Genomic DNA, 14,633 nt, shown 5'->3' on the forward strand with positions numbered 1-14,633 from the left:
TCACACATAGCCTTCAGCGCAGATCTTTAGGCTCTTTACCTATGCTGGGCTTAGGCTACTGTGTGTTGCAGCCAGACATGCCCCTATTCATCACAACCACCCAGAGTTAAAGTTATTTAACTCTGCAGTGAGAGAAGCTGCTCTGCTATTTATTTCTGAGGGTTAAACTTGCCCTAGCCACTTACTAAACACCCTTTTTACAATCTGGCAGTGATCTTTGCCTATTAAGCATCTCCAGCTCCAGAGGAGAGACATTGATTTATTTCACTTTTATGGCTGGAGGTATTTATTCCTATTTGCTTTCTCACTTCTTCAGTCTGGTTAGAAAAAAAAATTACAAGACTGGTAAAGCTAAGAGTGATGACTCATGGCTTTCTGGCCAAGATTGAGCAGGCCGGTGGGATGGAAACAAGCACTTCAGATTATTCTGGGCTCTATCACAACTTTTATTTCCCGGCTGGAAGTTAGTAAAGCTTCTGGCTGGAGGAAAAGCTAATCACATGCTAGGGGATTTTCTCCATTGCATCTGTATACACAGGGTACTTGTGTTCTATGCTCCCTGGAGCTGAGGACATAGGGGGTCCACAGATTGGGGCAATAGAGGCTGATGCGCCCAAGGGGCAGCATGCTGGTGGATTGTTCGTGGAAGTTGAAATAAAATTCCCACCAAAATCAGTGCCTCGCTGCTAAAATGATTGGTGCTTTAAAAGCCAAGAGTGATAAGTCTGGAGAGGAAACTGACTATGCTGCCATTTGTTTAAGACCCCCCACCTCTAACCATTTTCTGCTCTCACTATGTACTGCCCCAGTTCTGCCCACTACCACTTGCATCACCACAATGAAGGGATTAAACTGTGCCAGCGAACACATACATTTGAGAGGCGAGGTGCTCTGTAGTGGAGAAAAACCAAGGCCATGGGCATGATTCTAAACTCACTTACATGGGTAGCAATGCACAATAATCCTATTATAGCCAATGAAATTAACACCAGTCCCAGATCAGATTCACACCCCAGGGAGTCGATTCTCCACTCTATTAAAGTGGTTTTACAGGAGTGTAACTCTACTGAAATCAGCAAACAAGTGTCAATTTCTGCATGAAAGTGACATCAGTAGGGCTCAATCAGTCTACACCAGCTGAGGAGCTAGACTTGTATGCCTTTCTGCAGAAAGAAGGTCAACATTTTGCCAGTATTAAAGCAATTTTGCAACAGACAGCAAGCCCATACTACGCACAAGAGATGAGCCTGGACCAAACTCCCAGATCAAGACTTTTTGACAGGGCTCACTCTCTCTCTAATTTATAATGCTGTATTTCTATTTCTTCCCCCTTATTAGTTTTGGAAGGCTGCTGGGTTTGTTTTTGTTCGTACTAGTATGATTGCATTTTCAATATACACAGCAAAGTCACCTAAAGCCCTGGCTTGGCTCTTTTTATTAATGCACTGTGTAAATCCAAATAAATAAGTGATAGCAGTATAACGCAAGCTGGCTCCCTTTGCAGGCTGGAAAGATCATACAATTGGTCTCCCTTCTCCTGTTTGAAGACAATTCAAGTCACCCAATGTTTAGAGACGAGACCCCTCCCTCTCCAAGCCCATAAACAAACTGGAAAGCGTGGTTCTGATCTCTGCAAATGCAGCACCAGCTCTGCAAAGAAGTTTTAGGGAGGAACTAACTCAGGTCACTGCAATTTACAACATCTGCAATTTCAGCTAGCTGGGGACTTCTCTTTCAAGCCTGAAGTACCAGGGGCCCTGGGTGCTGTGTTTCACCCCAGAGTGGTGGGCAACACAATCCTTGGGTTATCTGTATATCAGTTTGTACATCCCCATGTAAGTCACCTTGGGATCCTCAGGGGGCATTCTATAAAAGGAAGGGGTGAAATCCATGACTCCCACTGACTGCAATGGGGCAAAATTTCACCCAGGATAGTGAAATTTATTAGTTCCTGTTTCTGAGAAAAATCCATAGGTCCCTAGTTCCTACTCTGGCTTTACTGAGGCAAAAGTCCCATTGACGGGGTGTGCGCAAAGAGGAGAGAGCAGGGACACAGCCCCCCGCCAATAATTGTCAGGGGCACAGAACTCCTCCAACACCAGGCCCGCGATGGAGGGGAAAGGGTAGGAAAGTGAGCTCCTCTCAGTCCCAGGGCCAGCGGAGTGGGTGAGGGGGAAGAGTGAGCTCCTGCTGGGAGGGAGCAGGGGGGGCTTCCAGAGGCTGACTTTACCAAGCACTTCTTGCCAACATAGCTGTTCCTACTTCACTCTCACATGTGAGCAAACTCCAGGCAGTGTTTTCAGCCAGGCAGCCCTGATGCAAATGTTCCTCTTGCAGCTTGTTTTTGGGGAAGGGTTTTAAATTTCTAGAACGTTGCTTACAAGAGATTGATAGTCTTAGAATGTGTCAATTTACAAAGTTTTGTTGTTGTCAGGGTTGGGTTTTTTAAAAAAAAAAACAACACTAGTGTTAGAAAAAGGGGGAGCTTTGGTTAAAGGGCTAGACCAGGTCTCAGGATCACATTGATCCGCCCCTTTTCTCTTAGGGGCGGGAGCTGGGCTGATTGATATAGGCCCTGCCCACTCCCAGAAGCTTCTGCCCGGATTAGTGAGTAATTAGCACCAGTAGACCACACCCTAGTTCTAATTTGGAGGGAGGCAGAGCGGGGGCAGTACCACCTACAGCTGCTTCTTTGAAGACTTTGGGGTTTTATTCATTTTCTTTATACCCAGCGGCATTTCAGTTTGTCACAGGTGATAATAAAACCCCCTTTCTCCCGCTCTGTGTCAGCGTATTTAGATTTCAAGATCTGGGGGGGTAGGGATTGTCTTTTACCACATGTTTGTTTGTATCCACTTAGTGCCATGCTCCATACGGGAGCCTCTAGGTGCTACCATCATGCAAAAATAAAAACAATTCCTTTTCCATATGGGGTAAAACCCTAACCCCCAGACCCTGCCTCCCCCTCCACTCTGCTAACACACCGCAGTGTTGAGCTGCAAATCCCCCGCTGTGCTAGTCTAGGCTTTGAACCACTTCTCATCTCCTTTGCCAATGCAGCTCATTCCTGAACTGTGCCCCTTGCTAGTTCAGGTTTGAGTCACCACACTCTTTTGCTAATGCCACTTATTCCTGCCCGCCGTCATCCGTTGGCATAGACACACCAGAGCAACGGCCCAGCTAGTACAGAATGTCATAATATTTTCTTGTGTGATTCTCTAGTATTTCCTTGCTACAGTCTCACGTTTTCTTCACCACAGCTGAGCACTCTGCAGCTGCCCTCATTGAGCAGCCTGGGATTACTCCTACATTCCTTTCCTGAGAGCTGCAGCTCCAGTCATTCAGAAGCCATCATTATGAGCATTTGAAATGGTTCTTTCTAATGTGCATGACTCCGCACTTGTCTCTGCTGTGTTACCCAACTCTCTCCATTTAGCAAGGCCACAATTGTTTATGTACCTCAGTCCTCACCAGAAGAGGCCCGCTGTTCCAGTACCAGACCTCCAGAAGGCTCTGATCTCTTGTACCTCCAGCCCTGAGCTCACCCACACCTCTGTTAACCCACATCTGTCTTGATCTGCGGTGACCCTGCTCTTCCACTACCATACCCTCATGTGGCCCCATCTATGCATCTTAATCCTGACCTGGATTTCAGTCCAGCCCCCATTTCCCATAACTCAGCTCACGCAACTGAATGCTGCTCTGTAGCATTCCTGGTACGTCAGCCCTGGGTCCCCACACACTCTGGCCAATGTACATAAAATCTGAGCTGCACTAGCTTTGCTGTTCCCTTACCAGGAGCCCACTCAGCTATACCAGTGCATACAAGGGCTCTAGCTCTTCCCTGCAACAAGATTGCTCCACTTCACAATTTGCACCAGGCACAAAGGCCCAGATCGTCAGCTGGAATCAGTGGGCATTAGCAGCCTAAATACCTTGGAGGCTGCTGGATGAAGACATTTGGAAATATGGTCATCAGTGTGTTAGGGATGAAACTGATACAATGCAGACCTAGAGTTTTCTTCGCTTTCCTCTGAAACGTCAGGGATTAGTCACAGTTGGAGCCTGACTGGCGTGCCTTGCTCACGTGCTCAGGGTCAAACTGGGGCAGCAGGTCTGTATAATTTTTGGTGGTGCCCAGAATGGGCCCAAGTCCCCCCACACACACACCTGCCTAAGGCTCTGGGAGGGAGGTTGGGTGCTGGGTGTGGGCTCTGGGCTGGGGTATGGGGTTGGGGTATGGGGTTGGGGTACAGGAGAGGGTGCAAGGTGCAGGCTCTGGGAGGGAGTTGGGGTGCAGGAGGAGGTTGGGGTGCAGGCTCTGGGAGAGGTGGGAGGGGTGCAGGCTCTGGGAGGGGGTTTGGACGCTCGGTGTGGGCTCTGGCCTGGGATAGAGGGTTGGGGTGCGGGAGAGGGTGTGGGGAGTGGGGCTGGGCTGGGGCGGGGGGCCAGAGAGGAGGACTCCCCCCCAGCCCTCTCCCCGCTGGCAGCAGCAAGCTCCAGGGGAGGAGGGCCCCACCCCGGCATGACACTTACCCAAGCCCTCCCTGCTGCTCAGGAGGTCCAGCCAGGATAAGCCCCTCCTCCCCGTCAGGCACAGCAGTCACCTCAGCCTGCCCCCGCTTCCTTGTAGCCAGCAGTGGCCAGCGAGGGAGTGCAGCGTGGAGCTGCAGGGGCAGCCAGTTCCCTCTAAGCCGTGTGCACACACACAGATCCTAAACCCCACACATACGGTGAAACACCGCGCGCACAAAAATTTGCACAGAAGGAATTTTTTGAGCACACGGCCTGTCAAAAATTAGAGGGAACAGTGGCAGCCACCCGCTGCCCAGGGCAGGCAGGGACGCGAGGGGGAGACGCGCGGGGGCAGCAGGCGGGGCCGGGGGATGCTCTGGGCGAGGCGCACACGGGGGCAGCAGGCAGGGCCGGGGGAGAGACCATATAACTCGCCACCCCTGGGGTCAAACTGATTTGCAGCTGTGAAGGAGTTTCCCCCCAGGTTAGAATGGCAGGGACGATGGGGTTTTATTTGCCTTCCTCTGCAGTGTAGGGCATGGATGGTCTGCCAGCATCATCTGGGCACGTGTCACCTAATCAATCCCTTGCCACTGGAGGGGCATTGGTGGTATCTCAGTCTCTTCAGTTCTCTGCCTGTGGCACACAAGGCACAGTTTAGTCTGCTCAAGTTTGAAATGCTCTGGGTTAACTGAAGTCCCTGGGTTCAGTACAGGGGTAACTGGGTGAAATTTAATGGCCTGGGATATACAGGAGATCAGACTAGATGATCTAAGGGGGCCTTAAACTCTCTGCAACCTCTGAAACCTCTCAGCTGACAACCATCAGATTGAACCCGCCTGAGATGACCCATTCAGACTCTGTGGGGAGAGGCCCTCCTGACAGCAGTCAGTGGGATAAGGGGGCCGACGCGGACATCCCTAGTGAATGGAGACAAATGAACTAGCATGTGCATATCCATGGGTGGAGTGGAAAATGGCAGACGCACTGATGCAGGAGACAGGGCTCCACTCTATCTCAGTGCCCAAGACTAGAAGATGGTTTTAAACATGGCTCTGTCCCTATTTGGCTCCATCAACGCTGGCATTTGTTCAAACACGGTTCCTTAACCCTGAGAGCCTGTCTGGGAACAGGCAAAGGCAGGACAGCCTTTGCTGCAATACACACACATCCCTTTGCACCCAGCAGAATTCATTTGTTCCCAGTTTTCACATCCTCCGGGTTGGCTCCCAGTGAAGGACACACACCGAGGAATGCGGTGCCTGAAATGCAGACAGGTACCTAACAAGATTTCCAAAAGTGCCTTTAAAAATCTGGCCCAGAGCTGTGAGCATTCCAGGGCCTGTGTACCACGCAGGCTGCTTATTACTGCTTCTTCCTGATCTAACAGGAGCTGAAATTTCCATTAATTAAAAATATAAATAAATGAAACACGGGCAGGAAAGTGAGATGGTGGCAGGCTGCCCAGGAGCCTCTGCTGAAAGCAGCCAGTTCACGCTTCGTTAGCATCTTCCCTCCGCAAACCCTCTAGCACAGCCTTTCCATTTGGATCAAACACACACGGGGAACTTCCTGTTTGGAGGTGATATCTCCCCCCACCGTGGCCTTCCTCCTGAGCTGCTTCCCCAGCTGAATGGTGTCGCTATATCTCCATATAAATGCAGGGGGCTGCCCAGTTTGAAAGCCCTCATGCTGTCAAGATGACAAGCACTGTGATGTGGTGTTAGTCTCCTCTACTGCCTCCTTCCTCCCCTTGGTAGAAGATCCCTCTCTAAGACAAGACTGGCTTTTGTTGTTTAAATGTTTTCTTTTCACCGGGGGGATGGACTGGATGCCTTCTTGAGCTCCCGTCCAGCCCCACCTTGCCATCATCTTCATCAAACTATTGCCACTTGCAAGGGGACAGGGACACAGAAGAAGGGCAATATTGTACAAAGTCCTACCAGAGTTAGCGGGAATTGCTGTGACGCTCCTTGTATACTCATTTCTGGAAGCTCTTGCAAGCTGAAGGAGGAGAACATATAGCACTGCACAAGAGGGTCAGAGACCTGGGTTCTCTTCCCACCTCTGCTGTGAATGGCTTTCAGGAAAGTCACTTCCCTTCTCTGTGCCTCTGTTTCCCCATCTGTACTATGAGGATCATTATATTTACCCCTCCCCCACTTTCTGAAACTGACAGCTGCAAAGAGCCAGGTAGCCTTGTCTCAGCTCTCACTCCTTCAGGAAAAGGATGGCTCCCTGAGCATCAGCTCTTGCATGAGTAACTGGCACGGGAGAGTGGTGAAGCCAGGACTAAGAGGCTTTATCCTCCCCCGGCTCTAGTGCAGAGTGATTGTCTATCCATTGCAGCCAGTTTTCACCTGCTTTCTGGCCCCAGTTGAACAGCCCTGCTGGGGACTCAGCCAGACAAAAAGAGGAGAGGCTTGGGGTCATGCGTTGGATGGCTCAGCTCAGCCCAGCTCTCCCTGCTGTCCCCCTCTGCCTGGGGGCCATTCCCTTGCTGTATCCATTCTCAGAGTACCATAGCACAGACTAGGGTGACAAAGATTCCTCTGATCACATTCAATCCTGGTGTAAAACCACCCATGCCAGAGATGAGCAAAGCTGTTGTCTCTTCGGCAGGCTCCTCTCCAGGCAGACGGACAACTGGTGGCCCAACCCAGCTCTTTGCTCTGTTGTAAAGGCTCAGATTTGACTCCAGGCCTTGGTCCCTCATTCCCGTCTCCAGCAAGGAGCAAGGGCTTGGCCAATACAACACGTGCTGCCCTGCTGGGGAAGTGAGTTCTCCTGAGTCCTGGGTGGAACGTGTCTTGGTCTGCATTGTCAGGGCCCAGAGGGGCACAAGGGGAGGTAGAAAGAGTAGAGGTGGAGGGTGTAATGGTCAGAAGTTTGGAAGACCCCCCGGCCATGCATTCAACCTGAACTGAACTTCAGAGCCTGAGCAGTCTAGGCCCCTATAGAAACCTGCATTCATTGTTGGCCAGTCCTCTGAGTTGAAACAGCTTTAGAGGGGCGTAAAATGAAACACGCCCCTCTCACCTGTCCCCGATGGCTCGGGGAGGGGAATATTGTATCCAGCTGAGACTGCAGGAGAACTATCCCCAGGGCCCGCTGGATTTAGAGACCACCATCCTGGTGTTTGTGGCACGCAGTTGTGCAGGAAAGGTGGAATTTGTCGCAATCAAACCTCTTGGTTTTCAAAACAACAAAGAGCTAATTCCTCGGTGGGCATACGTCTGAGTAGCTCCGTTGGCTCTGCTGACTCAGACAGCTTCCCTCAAAAAGCACTGTAGCCCAGCGGGAAGGTCACAGGACTGCGACTCAAATGGGTTTGAAGCCTGGTTTTGCTATGACCTGCCATGTGACCTTGAACAAGTCACCTGCCCCGTGTAAGCAATTAGGGGCAGGGAGTGGCTGAGTAGGTGTCCATACAGTGTCTAGCACAGTAAGGCCCTGCTCTCAGCTGGGGACCCTAAGTGCTATCATCATCATCAGTGCCTGTAAGCTAACAGTTCAATCTTCCAACAAACCTCCTAATAAGGAAGAAATGAGACTCCGTTCACTTTTATGGGCACAACTGACACATTGCAAGATCTTAATTGAACTGAAAACAGTGTCTAATAATAATATGCTGGTAAACTGATTCATTAAAGTGGCCCCAGCTGAGATGTAAGCGTCGGGTACGAGACGAGGTGGAACAAAGCTATGAGAACACATTGAATGCCATGGTCTTTCCACCTCACCAATACCTATGGCCTCCTATGATGGCTCCATCAGCATTGCGCCTCTTAAGTATGTCCTGGGGCACTGAAGGGTTTAAAAGAATCTGTCTTTAAACCAGGACCACTAAAGAACATAGACATAACTATATCCAAAGTCCATTCACACACATGCCTTGTGTTCCCAGCAAGTGGTCTGTGCCAGGTAAAGAGCTGGTGCAGATTACTCCCCCGCAACATGGGGAGAGCTAAGGATGACACCAGGATTGCCTGAATCCCAATCTTGGCAGGGATGAGTCTTGCAGTCCCCTCTAGCCCTATGATTCTCTAAAGCCAAAGGTGAGCCTGCTATGAGCTAAATGCCATCATGCAAAATTGATTGCACCCAATGAGATTTTTAAAACACTCCTGCCACATCAAAACGAATTTCCACTGGAACGTTCCAAGACACTTCTCAGTGAGAGCTAGCTCTTTGCTGCATTTCCACTTCCTACCCCCTTTTCTTCCAGCACTAGAGCTATCCAAAATAGGTTGCAAGAATATGCGAGTGCACAGGGGGATTTTTTCCATTTTTTTGAGAGCAAAGAAGAACTGTTTTCACTCAAATTAAAAAAAACAAAAAAAGTTCAGTTTTAGACACCAAGCCTGGAACATTTCAGCCCAAACAGAGAAAGTTTCAGAAAGTTCTGACTGTCTGAAAACAGGGGGTTAGAATGCAAAATATTATGCAATATTAATTGTAGCTGCTGCCACTCCAGCTGCAATTGTGTACTTGGGCAGTTTAAACACAGATAAATACACAGCTGAGGTGACAAAGGAATGGTTTAGTAGTCTAAGGCCTGGTCTACACTAGGAGTTGAGGTCAAATTTAGCAGCGTTATCTCGATTTAACCCTGCACCCGTCGTCCACATGACGAAGCCCTTTTTTTCGACTTAAAGGGCTCTTAAAATCGATTTCCTTACTCTACCCCCGACAAGGGGATTAGCGCTGAAATGGGCCTTGCCGCATCGAATTTGGGGTACTGTGGACACAATTCGACGGTATTGGCCTCCAGGAGCTATCCCAGAGTGCTCAGTTGTGACCATTCTGGACAGCGCTCTCAACTCAGATGCACTGGTCAGGTAGACAGGAAAAGGCCCGCAAACTTTTGAATCTCATTTCCTCTTTGGCCAGCATGGCGAGCTCACCTGCACAGGTCACCATGTGGAGCTCATCATCACAGGAGACCATGCAGTCCCAGAATCGCCGAAGAGCTCCAGCATGGACCGAACAGGAGGTACAGGATCTGATCGCTCTATGGGGTGACGAATCCGTGCTGGCAGAACTCCGTTTGAAAAGACAAAATGCCAAAATATTTGAAAAAATCTCCAATGGCATGAAGGACAGAGGCTATAGCAGGGACCCACAGCAGTGCCGCATGAAAATTAAGGAGCTCAGGCAAGCCTACCCAAAAACCAGAGAGGCAAACAGCCACTCCTGTTCAGCGCCCCAGACATGCCGCTTCTAGGATGAGCTGCATGCCATTCTAGGGGGTGCAGCCACCACTACTCCAACCCTGTGCTTTGACTCTGTTTGGGAGGCAACACAGAAGTGGGTTTTGGGTGAGAGGAAGATGATGATGAGGAGGAGGTTGTAGACAGCTCACAGCAAGGAAGTGGAGAAACTGGTTTCCCCAACAGCCAGAATCTGTTTATCACCTTGGACCTGGACCCAGTATCCCCCTAACCCACCCAAGGCGGGCTCCCGGACCCTGAAGGCGGAGAAGGGACCTCTGGTGAGTGTACCTTTGTAAATATTATACATGGTTTAAAGCAAGTGTGTTTAATGATTAATTTGCCCTGGCATTCGCAGCCAGTACAGCTACTGAAAAGTCTGTTAACGTGTCTGGGGATGGAGTGGAAATCCTCCAGGGACATCTGAATGAAGCTCTTCTGGAGGTACTCCCAAAACCTTTGCAAAAGGTTTCTGGGGAGGGCAGCCTTATTCCGTCCTCCATGGTAGAACACTTTACCATGCCAGGCCAGTAACACGTAGTCTCGGGAATCATTGCAGAACAAAGCATTGCAGCGTATGGTCCCAGTGTTTGCTGGCATTCAAAAATCCGTTCTTTATCTCTCTGTGTTACCCTCAGGAGAGTGATATCATTCATGGTCATCTGGTTGAAATAGGGGGGTTTTAGTAAGCGGACATTCAGAGGTGCCCGTTCCTGCTGGGCTGTTTGCCTGTGGCTGAACAGAAATCTCCCCCATTGTTAGCCACGCAGTGGGGGGAGGGGTGAAGTGATCATCCCACAGAATTGGGGGTGTGTGTGTGTGGGCGGGGGGGTTAGTTGGGTTTGTGCTGCACGTTAACCCAGAAACCGCAGCCCCTCCTTTTAAATTGCCAACCCATTTTAGATGGCCAACCCCACAGCTACTTTGTGTGGGAAATGAGGGCACTGCTGTTTGAAACCATTCCCACATGTTATGAAGGTTAAAGCAGCCTAAAGACTGTGGCTTACCATGGCTGCCTGCAAGCCGAATTCTGCTGCCCCGCCCTGCGTGAGTGATCTCTCACACCAAACCAGCATACCCTCAATAAGAGGCAAAATGCGACCTTGTAATGAAAGCACATGTGCTATGTAATGTTAACAGCAAGGTTTACTGTGGAAGAGTGTACCCATTGTTCTCTAAAATGTGTCTTTTTAAGTACCACTCTCCCTTTTTTTTCCCCTCCACCAGCTGCATATGTTTCTCCTTCCCAGAGGCTAGCAAAGATTAGAAGCCTAAAAAAATGCACTCGTGATGAAATGTTCTCTGACCTTATGCTGTCCTCCCACACTGACAGAGCACAGCAAAATACGTGGAGGCAGACAAACTCAGAGTGCAGGAAAACACAATATGACCGCGAGGAGAGGTGGCGGGCTGAAGATGGTAGGTGGCGTCAGCTTGCTGAAAGAAGGCAGGAGTGAATGCTCAGGCTGCTGGAGGTTCAAACTCATATGCTCCAGCGTATGACTGAACTGCAGGAAAGGCAGCAGAAGCACAGACCACCGCTAGTGCCCCTGTGTAACCAACCGCCCTCCTCCCCAAGTTCCATAGCCTCCTCACCCAGACACCCAAGAACGAGGTTGGGGGGGGCCTCCGGCCGCCCAGCCACTCCACCCCAGAGGGTTGCCCAAGCAACAGAAGGCTGGCATTCAATAAGTTTTAAAGTGCTGTGTGGCCTTGTCCTTCCCTCCTCCACCACCCCTCCCAGGCTACCTTGGCAGTTATCCCCCTATTTGTGTGATGAATAAATAAAAAATGCATTAATGTGAAGTAACAATGACTTTATTGCCTCTGCAAGCGGTGATCAAAGGGGGGAGGGGAGGGTGCTTAGCTTACAGGAAAGTAGAGTGAACCTGGGGGGTGGGGGGAGGTTCCATTAAGGAGAAACAAAAAGAACTTTCACACCATAGCCTGGCCATTCCTGAAACTGGTTTTCAAAGCTTCTCTGATGTGCACCGCAGCCCTCCTGTACTATTCTAACTGCCCTGGTGTCTGGCTGTGCGTAATCAGTGGCCAGGCGATTTGCCTCAACCTCCCACCCTGCCATAAATGTCTCCCCCTTACTCTCATAGATATTGTGGAGCGCACAGCAAGCAGTCATAACAATGGGAATATTGGTTTTGCTGAGGTCTATCCGAGTCAGTAAACTGTGCCAGTGTGCTTTTAAATGCCAAAAATAAATGCCAAATGGTCTGGAAAATAAGTCCCTTGCTGCAGCTGTTGAAATAGTCCAGAGTTCCTGAAGATGCGAGCGTCATGTACCTTTCCCGGCCATCCCACGTTGATGTTGGTGAAATGTCCCTTGTGATCCACCAGTGCTTGCAGCACCATTGAAAAGTACCCCTTGCGGTTTATGTACTGGCTGCCTTGGTGCTCCAGTGCCAAGATAGGGATATACGTTCCTTCTATGGCCCCACCACAGTTAGGGAATCCCATTGCAGCAAAGCCATCCACTATAGCCTGCACATTTCCCAGAGTCACTACCCTAGATATCAGCAGCTCAGAGACAGTGTTGGCTACTTGCATCACAGCAGCCCCCACAGTAGATTTGCCCACTCCAAATTGATTCCCGACTGACCGGTAGCTGTCTGGTGTTGCAAGCTTCCAGAGGGCTATCACCACTCGCTTGTGAACTGTGAGGGCTGCTCTCATCTTGGTATTCTTGCGCTTCAGGGCAGGGGAAAGCAAGTCACAAAGTTCCATGAAAGTGCCCTTATGCATGCGAAAGTTTCGCAGCCACTGAGAATTGTCCCAGACCTGCAACACTATGCAGTCCCACCACTCTGTGCTTGTTTTCTGGGCCCAGAATCGGCATTCCATGCCATGAACCTGCCCAATTGATACCATGATGTGCACATTGCAGGGGCCCGTACTTTGTGAGAAGTCTATGTCCATGTCCTCATCACTCCTGTCACCGCGCTGACGTCGCCTCCTCCTCACCTGGTTTCGCTTTTCTTGCAGGTTATGGTTCTGCATATCCTGCTGAATAACGCATGCGGTGTTTATAGTGCTCATAACTGCTGCGGTGATCTGAGCGGGCTCCATGTTCCCAGTGCTACGGCGTCTGCACTGAAAAAAGGCGCCAAATTATTGTCTGCCATTGCTCTGATGGAGGGAGGGGCGACTGACAACATGGCTTACAGGGAATTAAAATCAACAAAGGGGGTGGCTTTGCATCGAGGAGAAACAGAATGGCCCCCTCAAGGATAGAACTCAAAATCCTGGGTATAGCAGACTGTTAATTTCACAGAGGGAGGGAGGAGAAAATGAATACAAAACAAATCTGGTCTATTTCTTGTTTTGATCCACTTCATCTATCTTTATATATCTTGCTGGCAGCAGATGGTGCAGTACGACTGCTGGCCATCGTCGTCTCCTGGCTGCTCATTAGAAGATGGTGCAGTAGGACTGCTGGCAGGACTGAATTGCCATGAGATGAAACTTAAAAGGGAAATGACCTGGCTGAGTCACTCCCATGTTTGCCCAGGCACTCCTGACTGACCTCACCAAGGTCGGCTAAAAGAGCACCCTATAGTATGGCAACGATGGCTACCAGTCATATTGCACTTTCTGCTGCCAAAAGGCAATGAGCTGCTGCTGTGTAGCAATGCAGTACCGTGTCTGCCAGCACCCAGGAGACATTCAGTGACAGTGAGCTGAGCGGGCTCCATGCTTGCCGTGGTATGGCGTCTGCATGGGTAACCCAGGAAAAAAGGCGCGAAATGATTGTCTGCCGTTGCTTTCATGGAGGGAGGGAGGGAGGGAAGGGGGTACCTGATGATATGTACCCAGAACCACCCGCAACAATGTTTTTGCCCCATCAGGCATTGGGATTTCTACCCAGAATTCAAATGGGCGGCGGAGACTGCGGGAACTGTGGGATAGCTACCCACAGTGCAACGCTCCGGGAGTCAACAGTTGCCTCGGTACTGTGGACACGCTCCGCAGACTAAATGCCGACTACAGGCACTTAGAGCATTTGTGTGGGGACACACACAATCGACTGTATAAAAATGCTTTCTACAAAACCGAATTCTATAAATTCGACCTAATTTCATAGTGTAGACACAGCCTAAGCATGTCATTCGTTCTACCTAGACTTGCCAATGCCAGAAGTTCAAAGCTTGGTGGGCTTAAGTCAGTCCTTTGTACGTCTGAGAAACGGAATTTAGTTCCCTACTATTTGCTGCCTGTTTCAACTGAGGCCCGAAAAAATAAGCTAATGCCGCACTTGTAATGCCTTTAACAAATCCCACCGTATGGCTTATGGGAGTAAGTGGTTTGCTCTGGTGTCCTTTCCTAGCCCCAGCTGGTAGGGTCTAGAGCTGACTGCTCTCCCTCCAGAAGTACTGCAGCTAGTAGTGCTGTGATTCTTGTTTGTAAAGTTATTATTTGTATGGTGGTGGCATCCTGAGAGCTCCATGGTGCTAGGTGCTGTACATACACATAGTGAGAGACGACCCCGACCCCAAAGAACTTACAGTCTAAACACAAGGCAGAGCCAGAGGAAATATAGGCCCAGAGAAGGGAAGAGACTTGGCCAAGGTCACCCACCAGGTTGGTGATATAGCCAGGAATAGAACCCATGTCCCCCGACTCCCACGCCAGGACCCGCCCCATTAGACCACCTTCTCTCCAAAGTAAAGTGCCCTGGTTTCCCTTAGCTTCCATTCATAGAGCACCATTCAGCCTATCTGTTCATAAAGAAAACAACTTGACGAATAAGTCACTTGTTTGTGCAACAAAGCTTTCATTTGGCTTTGTAATGCTGAGGTATGTTTTGACCCATTGCAAAATTCAACTATATCTTCCCCTTCCTGAAAGCAAGAAGTGCCAAGGTAATAAGCAAATGATATTGCAAAACCCTGC

Source organism: Eretmochelys imbricata, chromosome 8 (assembly GCF_965152235.1).
Source record: "Eretmochelys imbricata isolate rEreImb1 chromosome 8, rEreImb1.hap1, whole genome shotgun sequence".
Lineage (NCBI taxonomy): Eukaryota > Metazoa > Chordata > Testudines > Cheloniidae > Eretmochelys > Eretmochelys imbricata.